This window comes from Vulpes lagopus, chromosome 9 (genome assembly GCF_018345385.1).
Source record: "Vulpes lagopus strain Blue_001 chromosome 9, ASM1834538v1, whole genome shotgun sequence".
Taxonomy (NCBI): domain Eukaryota; kingdom Metazoa; phylum Chordata; class Mammalia; order Carnivora; family Canidae; genus Vulpes; species Vulpes lagopus.
The window spans coordinates 35,727,061-35,742,672 of record NC_054832.1 but is presented as its reverse complement, the minus strand read 5'-3'; the positions used below and the strand labels follow the sequence as shown (position 1 = coordinate 35,742,672).

General features: G+C 46.0%; 1 long non-coding RNA gene across 1 annotated transcript; it reads right to left on the bottom strand.

Moving 5' to 3' along the window:
- Positions 1 to 13,776: 13,776 nt before the first annotated feature.
- On the bottom strand, positions 13,777 to 15,235 carry LOC121498924. Its single transcript, XR_005989945.1, has 2 exons — positions 14,776 to 15,235; positions 13,777 to 14,139 (listed from the first exon to the last, which is right to left on the bottom strand). It is a non-coding gene; the product is annotated as an uncharacterized LOC121498924 (long non-coding RNA).
- Positions 15,236 to 15,612: the final 377 nt, after the last annotated feature.

Below are 15,612 nucleotides of genomic sequence, written 5' to 3'. Positions count from 1 at the left end.
ATTATTCAACCTTAAAAAGAAAGAAGGAAGTCCTGCAATTTGTGATAACATGGATGAACCTTGAGGACCTTATGCTAATTGAAATCAGCAGTAATAGAAAGATAAATATTGCATGATTCCACTAATATGAGGTATCTAAAATAGTCAAATTCATAGAACCAGAGAGTAGAATTGTGATTACAAAGGGCAGGGAAGAGAGAAATGGGGAGTTGCTAATCAATGGGCATAAAGCCTCCGTATGCAAGATGGGTAAGTTCCAGAGATCTCCTGTACAATATTGTGTCTATAATTAACATGTAATGTTATATTGTACTATGATCATAATAAAATAATACTATATTATACACTTAAACATTTGTTAAGAGGGTAGATCTCATCTCATGTTAAGTGTTCTCACAACAATAAAATAACTAGGAATTTAAAAATAAGATAAAAAAGAAATTCAAATCCTAAGGCAATACAGGACCTACTGAATCAGACACTTTGGGGGTGAGGCCCAGCTGTTTTTAGAGCCTCCAGATGATTCTGGTGCCTGCCACAGGTTGCAAACCATTGCCTAAGTAAATTCAGATACTAAATAATATTTGAAGGGTCACCAAATCATTAGATTCCTAGGGTACCCATGTGTCTTCATGTTGGAGGAATGTTATCTTTACCCATGAATAATAACTTATTGAGCACCTACTGTATGCTCAGCACTATTCTAAGTGCCTCACATACATTAAATTTTATACCAATCCTGTGAGGTAGAAACCATTATTACTCTTATTATTCTTCCTATTCCTAGCAGGATCTGAGCCTAGGCAGTCTTGGCATAAAGTGTCCCCCTTCTGGCTCAAACTCTCGGGGAACATTTAGCCCACTGCCTGGCACAGTGTGTAATAAATTCTCATTAATTCAGAAAGTGAAATGTCAAAGATATGGGTCTTGAAAGGCCCGCATCTCAACTCTGGTTTTTCACTGTTCTTCCAGAGTGTATCTTGCGATTCAACTGAGCATTGCTTCCCAAGCCCGTCTCAGCACCGCATGAGGTATGTCGAGCAGGACTTACTTGGGACTGATTTGCTCTTTAAAACAAATTAGAGCAGTTGGCGCCTTCACCAACCCTCCCTTGCATTCAAATACTCTCTTATGAGGAGGAAAGTAAGTCCTACTAAGGGAGCAGAGGTGGTTATGGCACTTATGAGCCGTCCTGGTGCTCTATTGTGCCTACGATGCTTGTCTCAGGAGACCCAGTCTCAGAACTACTTAGCTCAATCAAGATTCTTTACCTTGAGGGGTCAAGGGACCCCTTGAGAATTCAGGGAAAGCTGCTGCCTCTGTCCTCATTAAAATGCACATTAAGGTGCAAGACTACATAAAATCCCATGTAGTTTGGGAAGGGCAGGGATCCCCTGAAGCCCATCCCTGAATCCCAAGTTAAGAAGCTCTGCCACAGAAGCTAGACCAGCCAGGTACTTTAATCATCCTTCCAAATTCAGGCTCAGTCTATTAATTTGTAATGTAACTCCTTACAGAGAGGATAACTCTCTGTAATACTGAAATTCATATGCTTTCTGATTATGCTCTGCCCTTGAGACACTTATGAAATTAGCTGTAGAGACTGATTTGGATGGGCAGGCACTATTTCTCACCTGACATGGGATTATATCAGGAGTATGCCCTGCCTGGGGTGCAGACTAATGTATCTCTGAAAATTCAAGTTCAAGCCCTCATCCTGATTATAATGGAAACTCTGTTCTTAGGGTTGTCCTACCCTAAATAATTTCTGAAACCCCTGAGAAATGGTTACACAATCTACAATCAATCCTTCTAGCTGCTTTTTGGGCTTCAAAAAGCACCCCACCACCTTCTTGGACAGCTGTTGTGCTGGTCAATATATGAAGTGCTCCGTATATAACTTATTCCACCTGAGTAAGTCAGCAGTTCAGTAAGGAGTTTCTGTAATTTGAAGAGTCACCGATATTATCCCACCCTGTGGTCATGGCTGCAGCAATGCATGGGGATCTTAATCATTTCCATTGATCAGTTCTTCCAGCTAACACACTGCTTTATGTATTACTCAAGTGAGAGATAGTAAAGACATTCCACTGAATCAGGATCTATGGAATAGAATTGCTCATAAGCTCACTATTCAGGAACATAAGTATATAAATACAGTGTATTTACTTATGTATTAAACCATTCAAGTGATAAATGACCTGTAATGATTTCATGTCAGCATACATTACATACATTTCCTCCAGCTCTTCCCAGCAAGACAATTCTAGTCCACAGATTAAGGAGACAGGAGTAAGGGGTCATGATAGGAAGGGCTTGATCCAAACACATGTCCCTTCTATGCTTCCCCAGGGCCTGAGTTTAATAATTGCAGTACACATGTACCCTAGGGGAGGGTACCTAACTAGCTGGGTAATTGTCTCACTCTCTCTTGTGAATGTGTTTAACTAGACAGCTATCCTCCCAGAGGCTCACAGGTGATTCACAGCTGAGAGACTAGAAAGATTAATTGGAGGATTGAAAGGAAGCCCTAAGCAAAACTGGGAAACCATAGCAGCCCCTTGCTCGGGGCAGCCAGAGAGCAGTGAGTATCCGGGGACTGAGGCTCCCACCAGATGGGAATGATGGAGAAAGGAGAGAGACAGGATGTCTAAGACAAACTTCACCTTATCCATATTTAAGTCCAAGGCCATCATTTCTCTTTCCAGATTCACCCAAGATGTGCCTAAGCTAACAAAGGCCTTGATGTCATTCAGGTTCATTCAGGTTCTGCCTGGTGAAACTTCTTTCCCCAGACCTTGATGTCATTCAGGTTCTGCCTGACATCTTCACATTGGACCTGTGATAAAATGCACATTTGCTAAGTCATTCTACAATCCCTTGCAAAATAAACCACCCCAAACTTAGTGGTTAAACAACAATCATAGCTATCTTGAGTAACTTTTGAATTAGCTATTTGAACCATCTATTCTGAAGCTAGAGACAAAAATTATCTGTAAACATTGAACTCAAGTAGTTTTTTTCTGCAGACGTATGGGTTAGCAATTTTGAAACTACTCTCTATATTCTAGGATTAAGAAAATAAGACAGGGGCACCTGGGTGGCTCATGGGCGTCTGCCTTTGGCTCAGGGCGTGATACTGGAGTCCTGGGATCGAGTCCTGCATCGGGCTCCCTGCAAGAAGTCTCTCTGCCTATGTGCCTCTCTTTGTGTGTCTCATCAATAAATAAATAAAATCTTTAAAAAAAAAAGATGAAAAGAAGACAATATATCATGTATGATAGGAGCCAGGTTTTTCACTATTGGAAAAGGAAGTCATAAATATGGAAAAGGAGAGAGTTAAAATGAAGCTCTGTGATGTTGGATTGGAATTAGAGATATCAATATAAACTTATGGTTTGAATTAATGGTTTTTAATACAGAGAGACAGTTAAAAAATAAAGTGTGTATGTGTGTATGTACCTGTGTATACAGACAGATACTTCCTAGGTCTGTACAGCCAAAAAGCAATGACACTCCAATAAGCAATAGGCTTCCCTGGCACCCAGATCTTGGTTTCTAAATACTTTCCCCACTAAAAACAAACAGGGCAGGGCAGCCCCGGGGGGTTCAGTGGTTTAGCGCCACCTTCAGTCCAGGGCGTGATCCTGGAGACCTGGAATCCAGTCCCACGCCAGGCTCCCTGTATGGAGCCTGCTTCTCCCTCTGTCTGTGTCTCTGCCTCTCTCTCTCTCTCTCTCTCTCTCTCTGTGTGTGTCTCATGAATAAATAAAGAAAATCTTTTTAAAAAATAAACAGGGCAGCTTAGGAAAATGGTTGATTCCAAGGCTTGGTGGGGCAGGAGCAATCAAACATAAGAGCCCCCAAAGGCCAAATCTGGGACAATTTAAGCATCAGAATAATTCATGACAGTAATAGATTATTGATTCAAATAAAATTAATTTGTTAAAACTGGTTAAATGGGGTAAAAGGAAAACTCTTACAGTAGAATATTATAAATGCAGAAGGAATGATGAAAATTAGAATGTCAACATTTGGCAGTCATCATGGCAATAACTGGTTCGTCAACTGAATCATCAATAGATACTAAAGCTAGTGGATCAGTGTCATGAGAAACAGGATATTCACGTGGTCTCAACATACCACTCTGTGAGGGCCACCTGGGTAGCTCAGTTGGTTAAGCATCTGCCTTGGGCTCAGGTCATGATCCCCAGGTCCTGGGATAGAGCCCCGCATCAGGCTCCCTGCTCAGCCAGACGTCTCCCTCCTCCTCTGCCCCTCACACCTGCTGTGCCGTCTATTTCTCTCAAATAAATAAAATATTTTAAAAAACAACAAACAAAACCCACAAAACAAAACATACCATTATTAATTAGAAAGAAAACTATAGTAAATTTATATGGACAAAACCATCAGAACACCATCACAGCCACGTTCAAATTTAACATCACCTGATCCCTTCTCTCATATTCCTGCCAAAAATGTATAGTCTGAAGGTAATGAGGAAACACCACATAAACTCAAATTGAAAGACATTCTACAAACGAACTGGCCAGTATGTATTCTTTGAACGTGTCAATCCCATGAAAAACAAAGAAAGGCAGAGGAACTGCCTGCCATACTCTGCCTCCTATACCATCCACACCCAAGGACTGAGCAATAAGAATGTGTGTTCCGAACAAGCAACCTTGGGCACCGTCCCACCCGTTTGTTCGTAAGAAACTTGTGGATTCGTTCGGTCAGCTGAGATGAACTCAGAGCTTGCCTGGGCGGGGGCCTTGTCTCAGGGAGCCCCCAGCCCAGTGAGCCTACAAAGGAGAGCACAGTTGCAGGCTGATGGAGGTAATCTAAGGGCGAGTCAGCTATCTCCGATTGCATTATTGCGGGCATATTCCCTGTATGAAAGCAAGAACGTAGACATTTTCTGGAGAACTTTTTGCTAAAAGGTTAAATTCCTTTTTAAATCTCACCCAGAAAACCCAACCACTCCGAATATCTGCGCTCCCGTCTGGCCCCGCCCCGTCTGGTCCCTCCCCGTCTGGCCCCTCCCCATCTGGCCCCGCCCCCATATGGCCCCGCCCCGTCTGGCCCCGCCCCCGTCTGGCCCCGCCCCTGGAGCCCCGAGGCCAGGGCAGTGCTTAGGCGCTGGGTCTGCCTCCCCGCCGCGCTCTCATTGGTTAACGTTCCCTTCTCTTCGTAAGGTCGCTTTCACCTGTAGGGTTTGTTCAGCCGCCAGCCCTCCTCCTGCCTCTTCTTACAAAGAGATCATTACAGAGATTAAGAGAAAATAAGTGGCTGAGAAAATAAGTAGCCTTTCCCAAGAACACTGAAGACATTTAAAATTGTGCGTAGCTCTCTCCCCATTAGGTCACGCAGGCCTGGAAACTACTGAGGGGTTTTAAATCTCTCCAAAGGGAACGAGAGTGGAAAATGTACAATTTATTTATTTATTTATTTTGACTTTTTTTTAAATTTTTTTTTTAAATTTATTTATTTATTTATGATAGTCACAGAGAGAGAGAGAGAGGCAGAGACACAGGCAGAGGGAGAAGCAGGCTCCATGCACCGGGAGCCCGATGTGGGATTCGATCCCGGGTCTCCAGGATCGCGCCCCGGGCCAAAAGCAGGCGCCAAACCGCTGCGCCACCCAGGGATCCCCAAAAATGTACAATTTAAACCAAAATAACCCCTCTTGCGCCCAAAGAGTTTGATGACCCTGTAGATCACGGACATCCTTCCTAGGAAGGTCGGAGCTAGGTGGGGAGCCACCGCGCAGGCGCCAAACACCCAGAGAGGGCTGGTTTTTACGAGTCTCTGGCCTTACAGGTTAGAGAACCGTGCTCTGGGTTATTGTTCCGGGGAAGGGGTGAAAACACAGGGAAGCAAAACAAACATTGGAATAGACCTTGTGAGTTGTTTGAAATCATTATGTCTATTCATTTCACACAAATTGAATTTTTGTTTTTAAACTTAATACTTAAGAGTCCAGACTCCTTAAAAATAAACATGCGCAATGGTCTGAATGTTTGTGTCACTGCAAATTTCCTATGTTGAAATCTTAACCCCCAAAGTGATGGTGTTAGGAGGCAGAACCCGGGGAAGTACCTGGTGGGTGAAGGTGGAGCCCTCATGGGTGGGATCAGGGACCTTGAGAAAGAGAACAGAGAGCTTGCTTGCTCCTTCTGCCCTGAGAGGTTACAGTGACAAGACCACCCTCTCTGAGGAAACAAACCCTCAATAGACGCTGAATCTGTTAGTGCCTTGATCTGGATGTGCAGCTTCCAGAACAGTGAGAGATAAATTTCCATTGCTTATTCACCACCTAGTCTATGGCATTTTGTTATAGCAGCCAGAATGGACTAAGATAACATGGAAATCCCAAAATGTGCGTGACTGATGACTCCTCAGTTAAAGTCATCTCCCTGAGGCTGGAGGGCGCGAGTTAGACGCTTAGTGCTATGTGGCGCTGACTGGCCCCCTAGAAGGCCCTTCTCAGTGTGGCTCTGGCGTTCCCAATTCTGACTTGATCTTATTCAATCCCCACATCACCCTCTGGAGGAACAGAGTGACATCACTGTTCCTCCAGTATGCCAGGTTCTCCTGTCTTGCTGGCAAGGAGGATTATGCTTCGTTGCCCCCTTGAAAGAAGGTTTGGCCACTTAACTTGCTTTGGCCAATGATATGTGAGTGAAAGGGACACATTTACTCCCATGCGAGCTCTGTCTTTTCTTCCTACAGAGATCTTGGAAGCAGTGCCTTAAGACCAAGGCACCTTGGAAAAATGAACCAACCCATAGAGAACAGCTTCCCTGGAAGATATCTCCACAGTAGACTTCTTTGCATGAGTAAGAAATGGACTCTAGGGGGATCCCTGGGTGGCTCAGTGGTTTGGCGCCTGCCTTCAGCCCAGGGTGTGATCTTGGAGTCCCGGGATCGAGTCCCACACAGGGCTCCCTGCATGGAGCCTGCTTCTCTCTCTGCCCATGTCTCTGCCTCTCTCTCTCTCTCTCTTCTCTCTGTGTGTGTCTCTCATAATAAATAAAATCTTAAAAAAAAAAAAAAAAGAAATGGACTCTAGTGATATTAAGCAACTGAGATTTCGGGGGGCCTTGTTACTGTAGGGTATAATAAGCTTTGTTCAGTATTACATGGTGGAAATGATCCAAATGCCAGTTCTTGTTCCAGTGCCTCGGATGGTCTGGCTTTTTCCACCTCCTGCCCCTTTGGAAGCTAGCCACCATGTAAGAAATGCAGCCTTGCTGAGACCACTGTGGGAAGTCAGCTACATGCACAGGCCCTAAAGGACGAGACACTACCTGGGAAGAGAGAAACCAAAGTGGGCCACACATTTGAGTAAAAAGTCCTTTTGGTAGTGAATCCTCCAGTGGCACCACATGACACCATATAGAACAGAGATAAACCATTCAGCCACACCATCCATGAAATCCTGACCTGCAAAATAAATGGTTGTTTTAAACCATTCCGTGTCAGGCATTTTGTCTCCCAGCTGTAGATCACCAGAGTACTGAATAACAAATATTTCACAGTGGACAACAATTATTGTTTAAATTGCCCTGTATTTGGGATATAAGTCACAGCTCAGGCTTCTATAGCCTATTAGTTCCAAATCAGACCAACATCAATGTCGAAATACAGTAGCTCTGAGCCCCCAGCCCCTTGATTGCAACTCTGTAGACCCTGTCATCATCCTTACTCCGATCAGTTCTCCCAAGTTACTTCAAGGAGCCCTCAAACCAGTGTGTTAGTATCAGTCACCATGAGGTGTTCGATGTTACTTCTCTTGTGCTCTAAGTACCACTCATTCCCGTCTTCTGCCTGAGATACCATCAAAAACTGCTCACCACCACAGCCTCACTGGTCTTGTCACAGGGGCCGTCTCTGGGTACTGTTGCTAGGGGCTGCTACACAATATGCAGCCACCCTACTGCTTCTCTCTGTACCATGTACAAACCAGCAGCGCCAGGGCAACCCGGGGGTGCAAAGGAGCCGTCAGAGGAATGCCATGATCCTTCTCCCAGCTGCCTAGCCAAGATGCCCTGTTTGAACAATTCACAAGCATCTTACCAAAAAAAGCAACAAACAAAAACCTATATGTGTTCCTACACACAAAACCTTTTGCGCATGGTGGAGAACTAAAAGAATTCTTAAATACATCTTTCGTCTTAGACTTTTGCATCTATGTCCATGCTGGCCAGCAAGATACAGATGCGGGAAACTGCAAAAGCTAGAAGGTATCCACACCAGATAACAGGTGTTATCAACCATAACCAGGAAGCAGCCTCAGAGAAAGAGTAGAAAAAGTAAATGAACACCGAAGGCAGGGGCACAAGGAGAAGGAGTGAAGGGGAAGGCATCCAGCCCGGAGCAGGATTCTCCAGCACTCAGGGGCCAGGCTGTAAGTGCCTGCTCAATAATGAATGGAACCAGTCAGCTCCCCGAGGAATCCCTGAAACCTCTATTCCTGAGATAGTTGAATTATTGATGGAAAACATGCGATGTTGTGGCCTGAGCTGACAGCTGGAAGACAAGCCGACAGCAATTTAAATTGATTCTGGCCCAAATAAAGTGGAGGCCACTTTCTCATTTTCAGAGATGCTCAAGCCCCCGGGCAGAGATGGTGAGGGGGTCCTGGTTTTCCAAGGGTCCATAACTCTCCCTGAGGAGACACTGGCCAGAGCCTGGGCTTACCCAGTGCCATTTCTTACTTATGTGTGAGTCCCTGGGGACTCCTGTTAGTTCCTCCACGTATTTGAGCATTTCTCTACAGCTCCATGCCCCACTGGGGTCTGCTGGGTCTGGCTGACTTCTGGTTGGAGCTGGGGCTTCCATAACAAAGAACCACAACCTGGATGGCTCAAACAACAGAGCTCTATTGGCTCAATTCAGGAGGCTGGAAATCTGAGATCGAGGTGTCAGTAGGGTTGGTTCCCTCTGAGGGAGGTTCTGTTCCAAGGCTTTTTCTTCGACACTAATGGTTTGTTGGCAATCTTTGATATTTCTAGATGCGTACATGCCTTTCCCCTTCTCATAAGAACACAGTCATGTTGCATTAGGGTCCACTCCATGACCTCACCTTAACTTGGTCAAGTGTTTGATGATTCTGTTTTCAAATAATTGTCCAAATAAGAGTCCAAAAGATTCTATTCATTTTGCAATAGATATCAAATCAACACATTGTACACCTTAATTTTACACAATGTTATATGTCAATTATACCTCAACAAAGCTGGGGGAAAAGAGGCAGGAAAAAATAAAGACCCATTACCAAGGACAATCACATTTGCGGGTACTGGGGGTGGTTAGGGCTTCAACATCTTTTGTGGGGATACAATTCAATCTGTAACCAAGCCCTTTATACCCGACCTGGCTTTCCTTTCTCTGCACTGACTCCTGGTCCCCATCAATGTAGAAGACTCTACATTCTACCTATTTCTTGGCCCCAAACCAGGGGCATCCTGGTCACTCCTGGAGCTCCATGCCTCATCTGTTCTCTGGCCCTGGCTTCAGAATGCCCACTCAAGTGAGTGCTTCAACCCTGAAGGCCCGGGATCCTTGACAATATGGAACACCGTGTCATTGTCATCAATCTTGCCAGGCTCTCAAGGACTCAGACCACTACTGGATACGCACCATGTGTAGGAACCAGCCCAGTCAAAATGCTGGACCTCACAGAAGGTCTAAAGGGTAACAGTCAACATCATGGAAGTGTATTTGCTACGATATGCATGCTGTCTCACAGGCTAGCAAAAAATCCTGGATTTTCTCAGCCCCTGAGGTCATCACCAGAGCACAGAGCTAGCCCTCAAAGGACTTGTGTACTGATCCCACCTCCCACTGATAATCATCTGAGTGACTTTGAGCAAATCACATAACCTCTCCGTAACTTCCTTCCCTCATCTATAAAACATGTGCACTGAACTTGGTATCTCTAAGCTCTTCAGCACTAAGAATTAGGACAGGCAGGCAGAAATCAAGCAGGAAGTATGTGTGATGCCTAGTGATATGTTTTCCCAAGGGGCAGGTCCAGCACACTGCCTAGAGTGTGAAAAGATACCCAACTGATATTTGTTGACTAACTAGAAGGATCAATGAATTAATGAAAGTCATAGATGTTTGATAATGTTTTTCATAAGTTCCAAAGTTTTTACCTGGTCAATGACAAGTCTGAGGAGAAGGATTTCCTACAGTCGTGTTGACCACCCAAATAGACAGACACAGCTGCAGCACTGGGGAACCCGAGGTTAGGGATCCTGGCCAGGAGATCTCCACCGAAGGCTTTTCTGAAACAAATTTTGTCTTCCCGTTCCTCTGCTACTCTTTTCCCAGCTACTGCTCACTTGTTTTTGTGTAGACACACCCGCTCTCTCTGGCATTGACTCAATGGCTAAAGCATGGGAAACTCTAGCATTTAACCATGGCCCCATCCCAGGAAAATTTCCCAAGAAAGGGGAAAAACACTGGAAGTGAGGGAAACACTGGGGCATGGCATCAGTGTACTTGTGTGTAAGGGGCAGAATTCAAAAGAACAAAAACATCCCCCAATGATTAAAAAAAAAAAAAACCCTGAGATTTTCTTTCTCCCTCTACAACTTCTCTTTGTTGTGCCTCTCCCAGCTTCTAGAAGCAGCCCCCCTTCTGCTGCCCAGGGAGAGAAAAATGAGAAGGTGGGACAAGTATGGGAGAGATAGAGGCCGAGGAAAGGAATGGACTGGAGAATGATTAACAGAGTTCTGGAGAGTTTTCCCCATTTACCAGGAAAGGGAGAAAATTATGTACAACTGGCATCTCTACAAAAGAGAACTGGAACACTCTAGCCTTTCCCTGCCCGGCCAAACCCTTGCACAACTACCCTTCAGATGCTCCGCCTTTCAGAATTGCTTCACCCGGCCCTGGGTCCCAAGACCTCCCTCCTTATCTCGATAAGTGCCTCGGGGCTGGCAGGGGATGGGGTACAGCTTCACTGGGGGAGCAGGCATTGGAAGCCAAGGGGCAGTGCAGTGCTGGTATTGGGGAGGCGAAGATGGGAAGGCAGGGTCTCCACCTGCCGGCGAGGCTGTCACAGAGACTCCACGGCCACTCTGGGACCCACAGATATGGGCCTACATGGGAGCATCAGGAAGCTTTCACAAAGAAGCTGAGACTTGGAGAATAAATAGGTGTTCTCCAAGTAGAAAAACAAGGAGGACCTCCCGCCAAAGGACAGTACGTGCCAAGGAGCCCTGAACATTCTATCAACCAGAAGCAGTTCAGTGTGGCTGTGCTGCACAGCTCAAGGTGGGAAGGAGCAGGCAATGAGGTCAGGCTGAGAGCTTTGGACTGTTACTTGAGGAGGACTCGGTGAGGTTTGTAATCCAGGTGGAGCACTACTCAAAATGATGCAAGTGGAAAGACAAGGAGTCGCTTGAGTCTAAATGTTTGTGTCTCCCCCTTCTTCACCCCCAGATTCACATGTTGCACCCTCATGCCCAATGTGATGGTATGTGGAGGTCCATAGGGCATGAGTGTGGAGCGCTCATGAGTGGGATTGGTGCAAAAGAGACCCTCAGAGCTCTCTTGCCCCTTCCACCAAGTAAAGCTCAATGGAGAAGTATACAACCTGGAAGAGGGCCCCCACCTGATCATGCTGGCACCCTGATCTAGGACTTCCAGCTTCCAGAACCATGAGAAATAAATTTATGCTGTTTATAAGCTACCTGCCAGATGGTATTTCACCATAGCAACCCAGGTGGACTAAGATAGGAGCCAAGAAGAGAATGCAGCTGTAGAAATAGCATGATGAGGTGGCAGTCAGGGACTTGGCAGTACCTGGCCACTGGACAAGTTCCCGAATCTCTCTGGGTCTCTCCTGTGAAATGGGTATAACAGAATCTGCACTTCAAGGCATTGTGGTTATGAGAAATCATGCAGGTGCTTGGCTTAGAGGAGGCCTCTCTGTGCACAGAAGCCATGAGTAGCTGTATAGCAGAGACCTACTTAGTCATACTGAGATTGTGCTAATTCAATTATCTCTGATCACCATCCCCCCTCCAAGAAAAAAGTGAAGAGGAAAAAATGATTTTATTTTACTTATTTTGGTGAATTATGGATGGCCACAAACTCTTTGACACTCCTTCCATAGGTAGGTGGGTTCTGTGTCCCCTGATCTTGGGCAGGCTCTGAATATCCACACAAAGGAATAGTATTTAGCCTATGGAGTGAAGCACTGATACATACTACACATGGATGAACCTTGAAAATCCCATTGGTAAGTGAAAGAAGCCAGACTCAAATGGTCACATCATCTATGATTCTGTGGACGTGCCGATTCCTTAGGCAAATCCACAAAGATGAAAAGCAGGTTGGTGGCCGCCAGGGGCTGGAGGGAGAGAGGAATGGAGAAAACTGCTTGATGGGACTGGGATTTCCTTTGGGGGTGATAACAATGTGGAACTACATATGTAGCAGTTACATATCATTATAAATATCCTAAGTGCCGTTGAATTGTTTGCTTTAAACACCAAACTAGGGCCAGCCCCGGTGGCGCAGTGGTTTAGCGCTGCCTTCAGCCCAGGCTGTGATCCTGGAGCCCTGGGATCAAGTCCCACATCAGGCTCCCTGCAAGGAGCCTGCTCCTCCCTCTGCCTGTGTCTCTGCCTCTCTCTCTGTGTTTCTCGTAAATAAATAAAATCTTTTTTAAAAAAATAAATAAACACCAAACTATTCACTTAAAAATGATTAATTTTATGTTATGCGAATTTCACATCAATAGAAAGAGTAAATGTAGTTGCTTTTGTGGAGCATAAAGAGTACTAATCATAGTTTGGAGATCTTTTCTTCCCCGCTCACACAGGGCTTCCAGAAACATTTTACATTTGTCAAAAATGACACATGCTGGCCTGTCAAGAGGCTGGTGCAGAATATGAGAGTGCAGAATATGAGAATAAGCCATTTTCTTTGAGCAAAATGCTAAAATGATTTTTATCATATTAATTATTGGTATATACCCAGAATATTGGCCATATGTATATATATTCTGTCTCCACTAAATGTGAACACTTAAAATTTGGAGATTCCTCTTAGGATTCTGCAGAGAACTGTTTTCTCGTTAGGAGCGTGTTGATTAGAGGAAAACACTTTGAAGAAAAGACATCCCACATGTTAATACTTTGGAGGGGGGGTGGGAAGCGGCTAATAGGAGCAGGGAAGGAATGAAGTTTGCTTCTGTTGCATTCAGCATTCTCCGTGGTGCTGAGGAAGGTTGAGGTAGGTGGGAGTCACTGGGAATGCTTTGGCAATGAGCTTGGGGAGTTGAGGGGGAGTTCAGGGAATGGGGACACCACAGAGTTCTGAGGCCTGAAGCTCATGGTTTTGTGAGGGGTCATGGACCCAGGAGAGTACCAGGGAAACAAGTGCTGAGAGCCAATGTCCTTTAAAACCTTGCACTAGATTTGCTGATCCGTCCCTATAGAGTGAGATGAGGGCTCTCAAGGGTGGCACTAAAAGCTTTCTTCGAGGATTGCCTTAGTATTTTGGGGATCACACAACTTATTTCATAAAGGTGGAGGTAAATGCAAGGATACAGGAATACTCCGATTCAGGATCAGGGGACCTGACTTACAGTCCTAGTTATGTGACCAACTGGGCAGTGTCAGGCAAGTCACTGAATTTCTCCGCTGCCCACCTCTGTCAAGCGAGGGGCAGCCCCAAACATCTTCACCAGCAACCAATGTCACATTTGCATCGTTCTAAGAAACACACAGTTAAGCCGATAGGGTCATCTATAAGCTAGAAGCCTGGGGATGAGCATGTTTTATAAACTATAGAGAGTATGCAAAGGTAAGGAATTTTTACGGGAGCTTGAAAACGCAGGCCCATTTAATTCTCTTGGTAAACAATCATGAATGAGGCAACAGATCTTCAGTGAGCTCTGTGCTGGGTGCTGAGGATACAGAGAAACTAGGATAAGCCCTTCCTTGGACAGCCTGGAACTGGGAGAGGGAGAGCAGCACATGCCATGACAGCTGGGGGCCACGTTGGTGTTGCGCTTGTGCAGAGCCTGGGGCACTCATTCGGTCTGAGTCTCAAAGGATAGATTCCAGCCAAGGCTCTTGTGGCTTCAAGCAGTAGAGTCTCCTCAAACTAGTTAAAGTGAAAAAGAAGCTTTTGTAGTGTTAATTGAGGAATCTCACCGAACCCAAGCTCAGGAAATGAGTCACGCAGCCCTGGGTTGTTGAATTAGAACAAGACCCTGAAAAGACTAGAAGCCCGGTACCTCCCCAACCCCCTCTTCCCCTCCTCTTCTCCCCTCCTCTCTCTCTCTCTCTCTCTCTCTCTCTCTCTCTCTCTCTTTCTCATTTCTCATTCCCTCTATGTCTCTTCCTTTTTCCCTGTAGATCAGCTTCTTCTGCTTGTTCATCAGCTTGTAAATAGTCCCAATACGGCTGCCATAGGCTTCAAGCCTAGAATCCAGATAAACTTCTAGTTCCATGTTTTTGTTTTGTTTTGCTTTGTCTTTGTTTGGTCAGTACCTAGCCACAATTGACAGAATTAGTTCAAATGCTAGAAGGAAAGAGCGATCTGATTGATCCAGCCGAATTCTTCAATTCAGGGCACCAAAGTCACTAGCCAGCCGGCAGTTAGCTATTTGGGGCTCAGGTGACCCACCTCTAGTCCCTCTTCCAAGGGCTATGGGCCAGGCAAGTCACCCAGGAGTGGGTGGAGTTGTTTGATCCGGTAGGGAAGGGACAAGGGAGAGATGGACGGAAGGAGGCTTACCTAGCAGGAAGCAGCACACGGGGAAGCCTGCAGGTGGAAAGCTGGGGCTGCTCGGCTCCGGAGGGCTCAGCGAGGGCCGCCTTCCGCCTTCTTCCCGAGGCACTGCCTGAACTAACTACGTACCTGACAAGCACCAGGGCACCAGCCAATCAGAACAAGCAGTGGCTGTGCACAGCTGCGTGTCAGAAATGCCCGAAGGTCAGGCCTGCCTTTATTATGAAACCCGTCCGGTTGCTTCCTGTGTCCAGGGGACTTGGTCTGGCTGAGGATGTTTAGAAGCTGCTCTTCCCTTTCTCAGGCTTTCTGAGAATTAAGAGAAGGAGGGAGCTGAGTGTCGGGGCCCCATTGGAGGCCACAGCGAGTTCTGCGTGAGTCAGTAACCCAAGCGTGGGAAGTTTCTGACAAAGCTTCTCAGCCTCTGGCCCTGGTTGTTCGTACAGATGACTCATCGGAGCTCCTGTCTGCCTCCTCGGGGGAGCCAGCCTATCTGCAGCTGTGCGAGGAGGGCGGGGGGGGGGGGGGGGGGGGGGGGTGGCGAGGGGAGTGGCAACTGGTACTTGCAGAGCGTTTCCTATGTCCCAGCCACTGTGGCGAGCTGCCAGGGACATCATCTTCTTCAATCATCCCATATACCCGGTGAGGATTCTGTCCCAATGCTCTGGTTCCACAGCCCACATGCGGATCCACTCCATGGACTTCCCATTCCTAACATCCTCAGAGCCCACCTAATTCATAGGAAGATCTGGGTACAGTCATAAAAACATCCAACACTTGGAAATAAGGCAGCTGAGGTGGATGGCTGCCTTTCAATCCTTTCAGTATCAGAGCAGGCAAAGA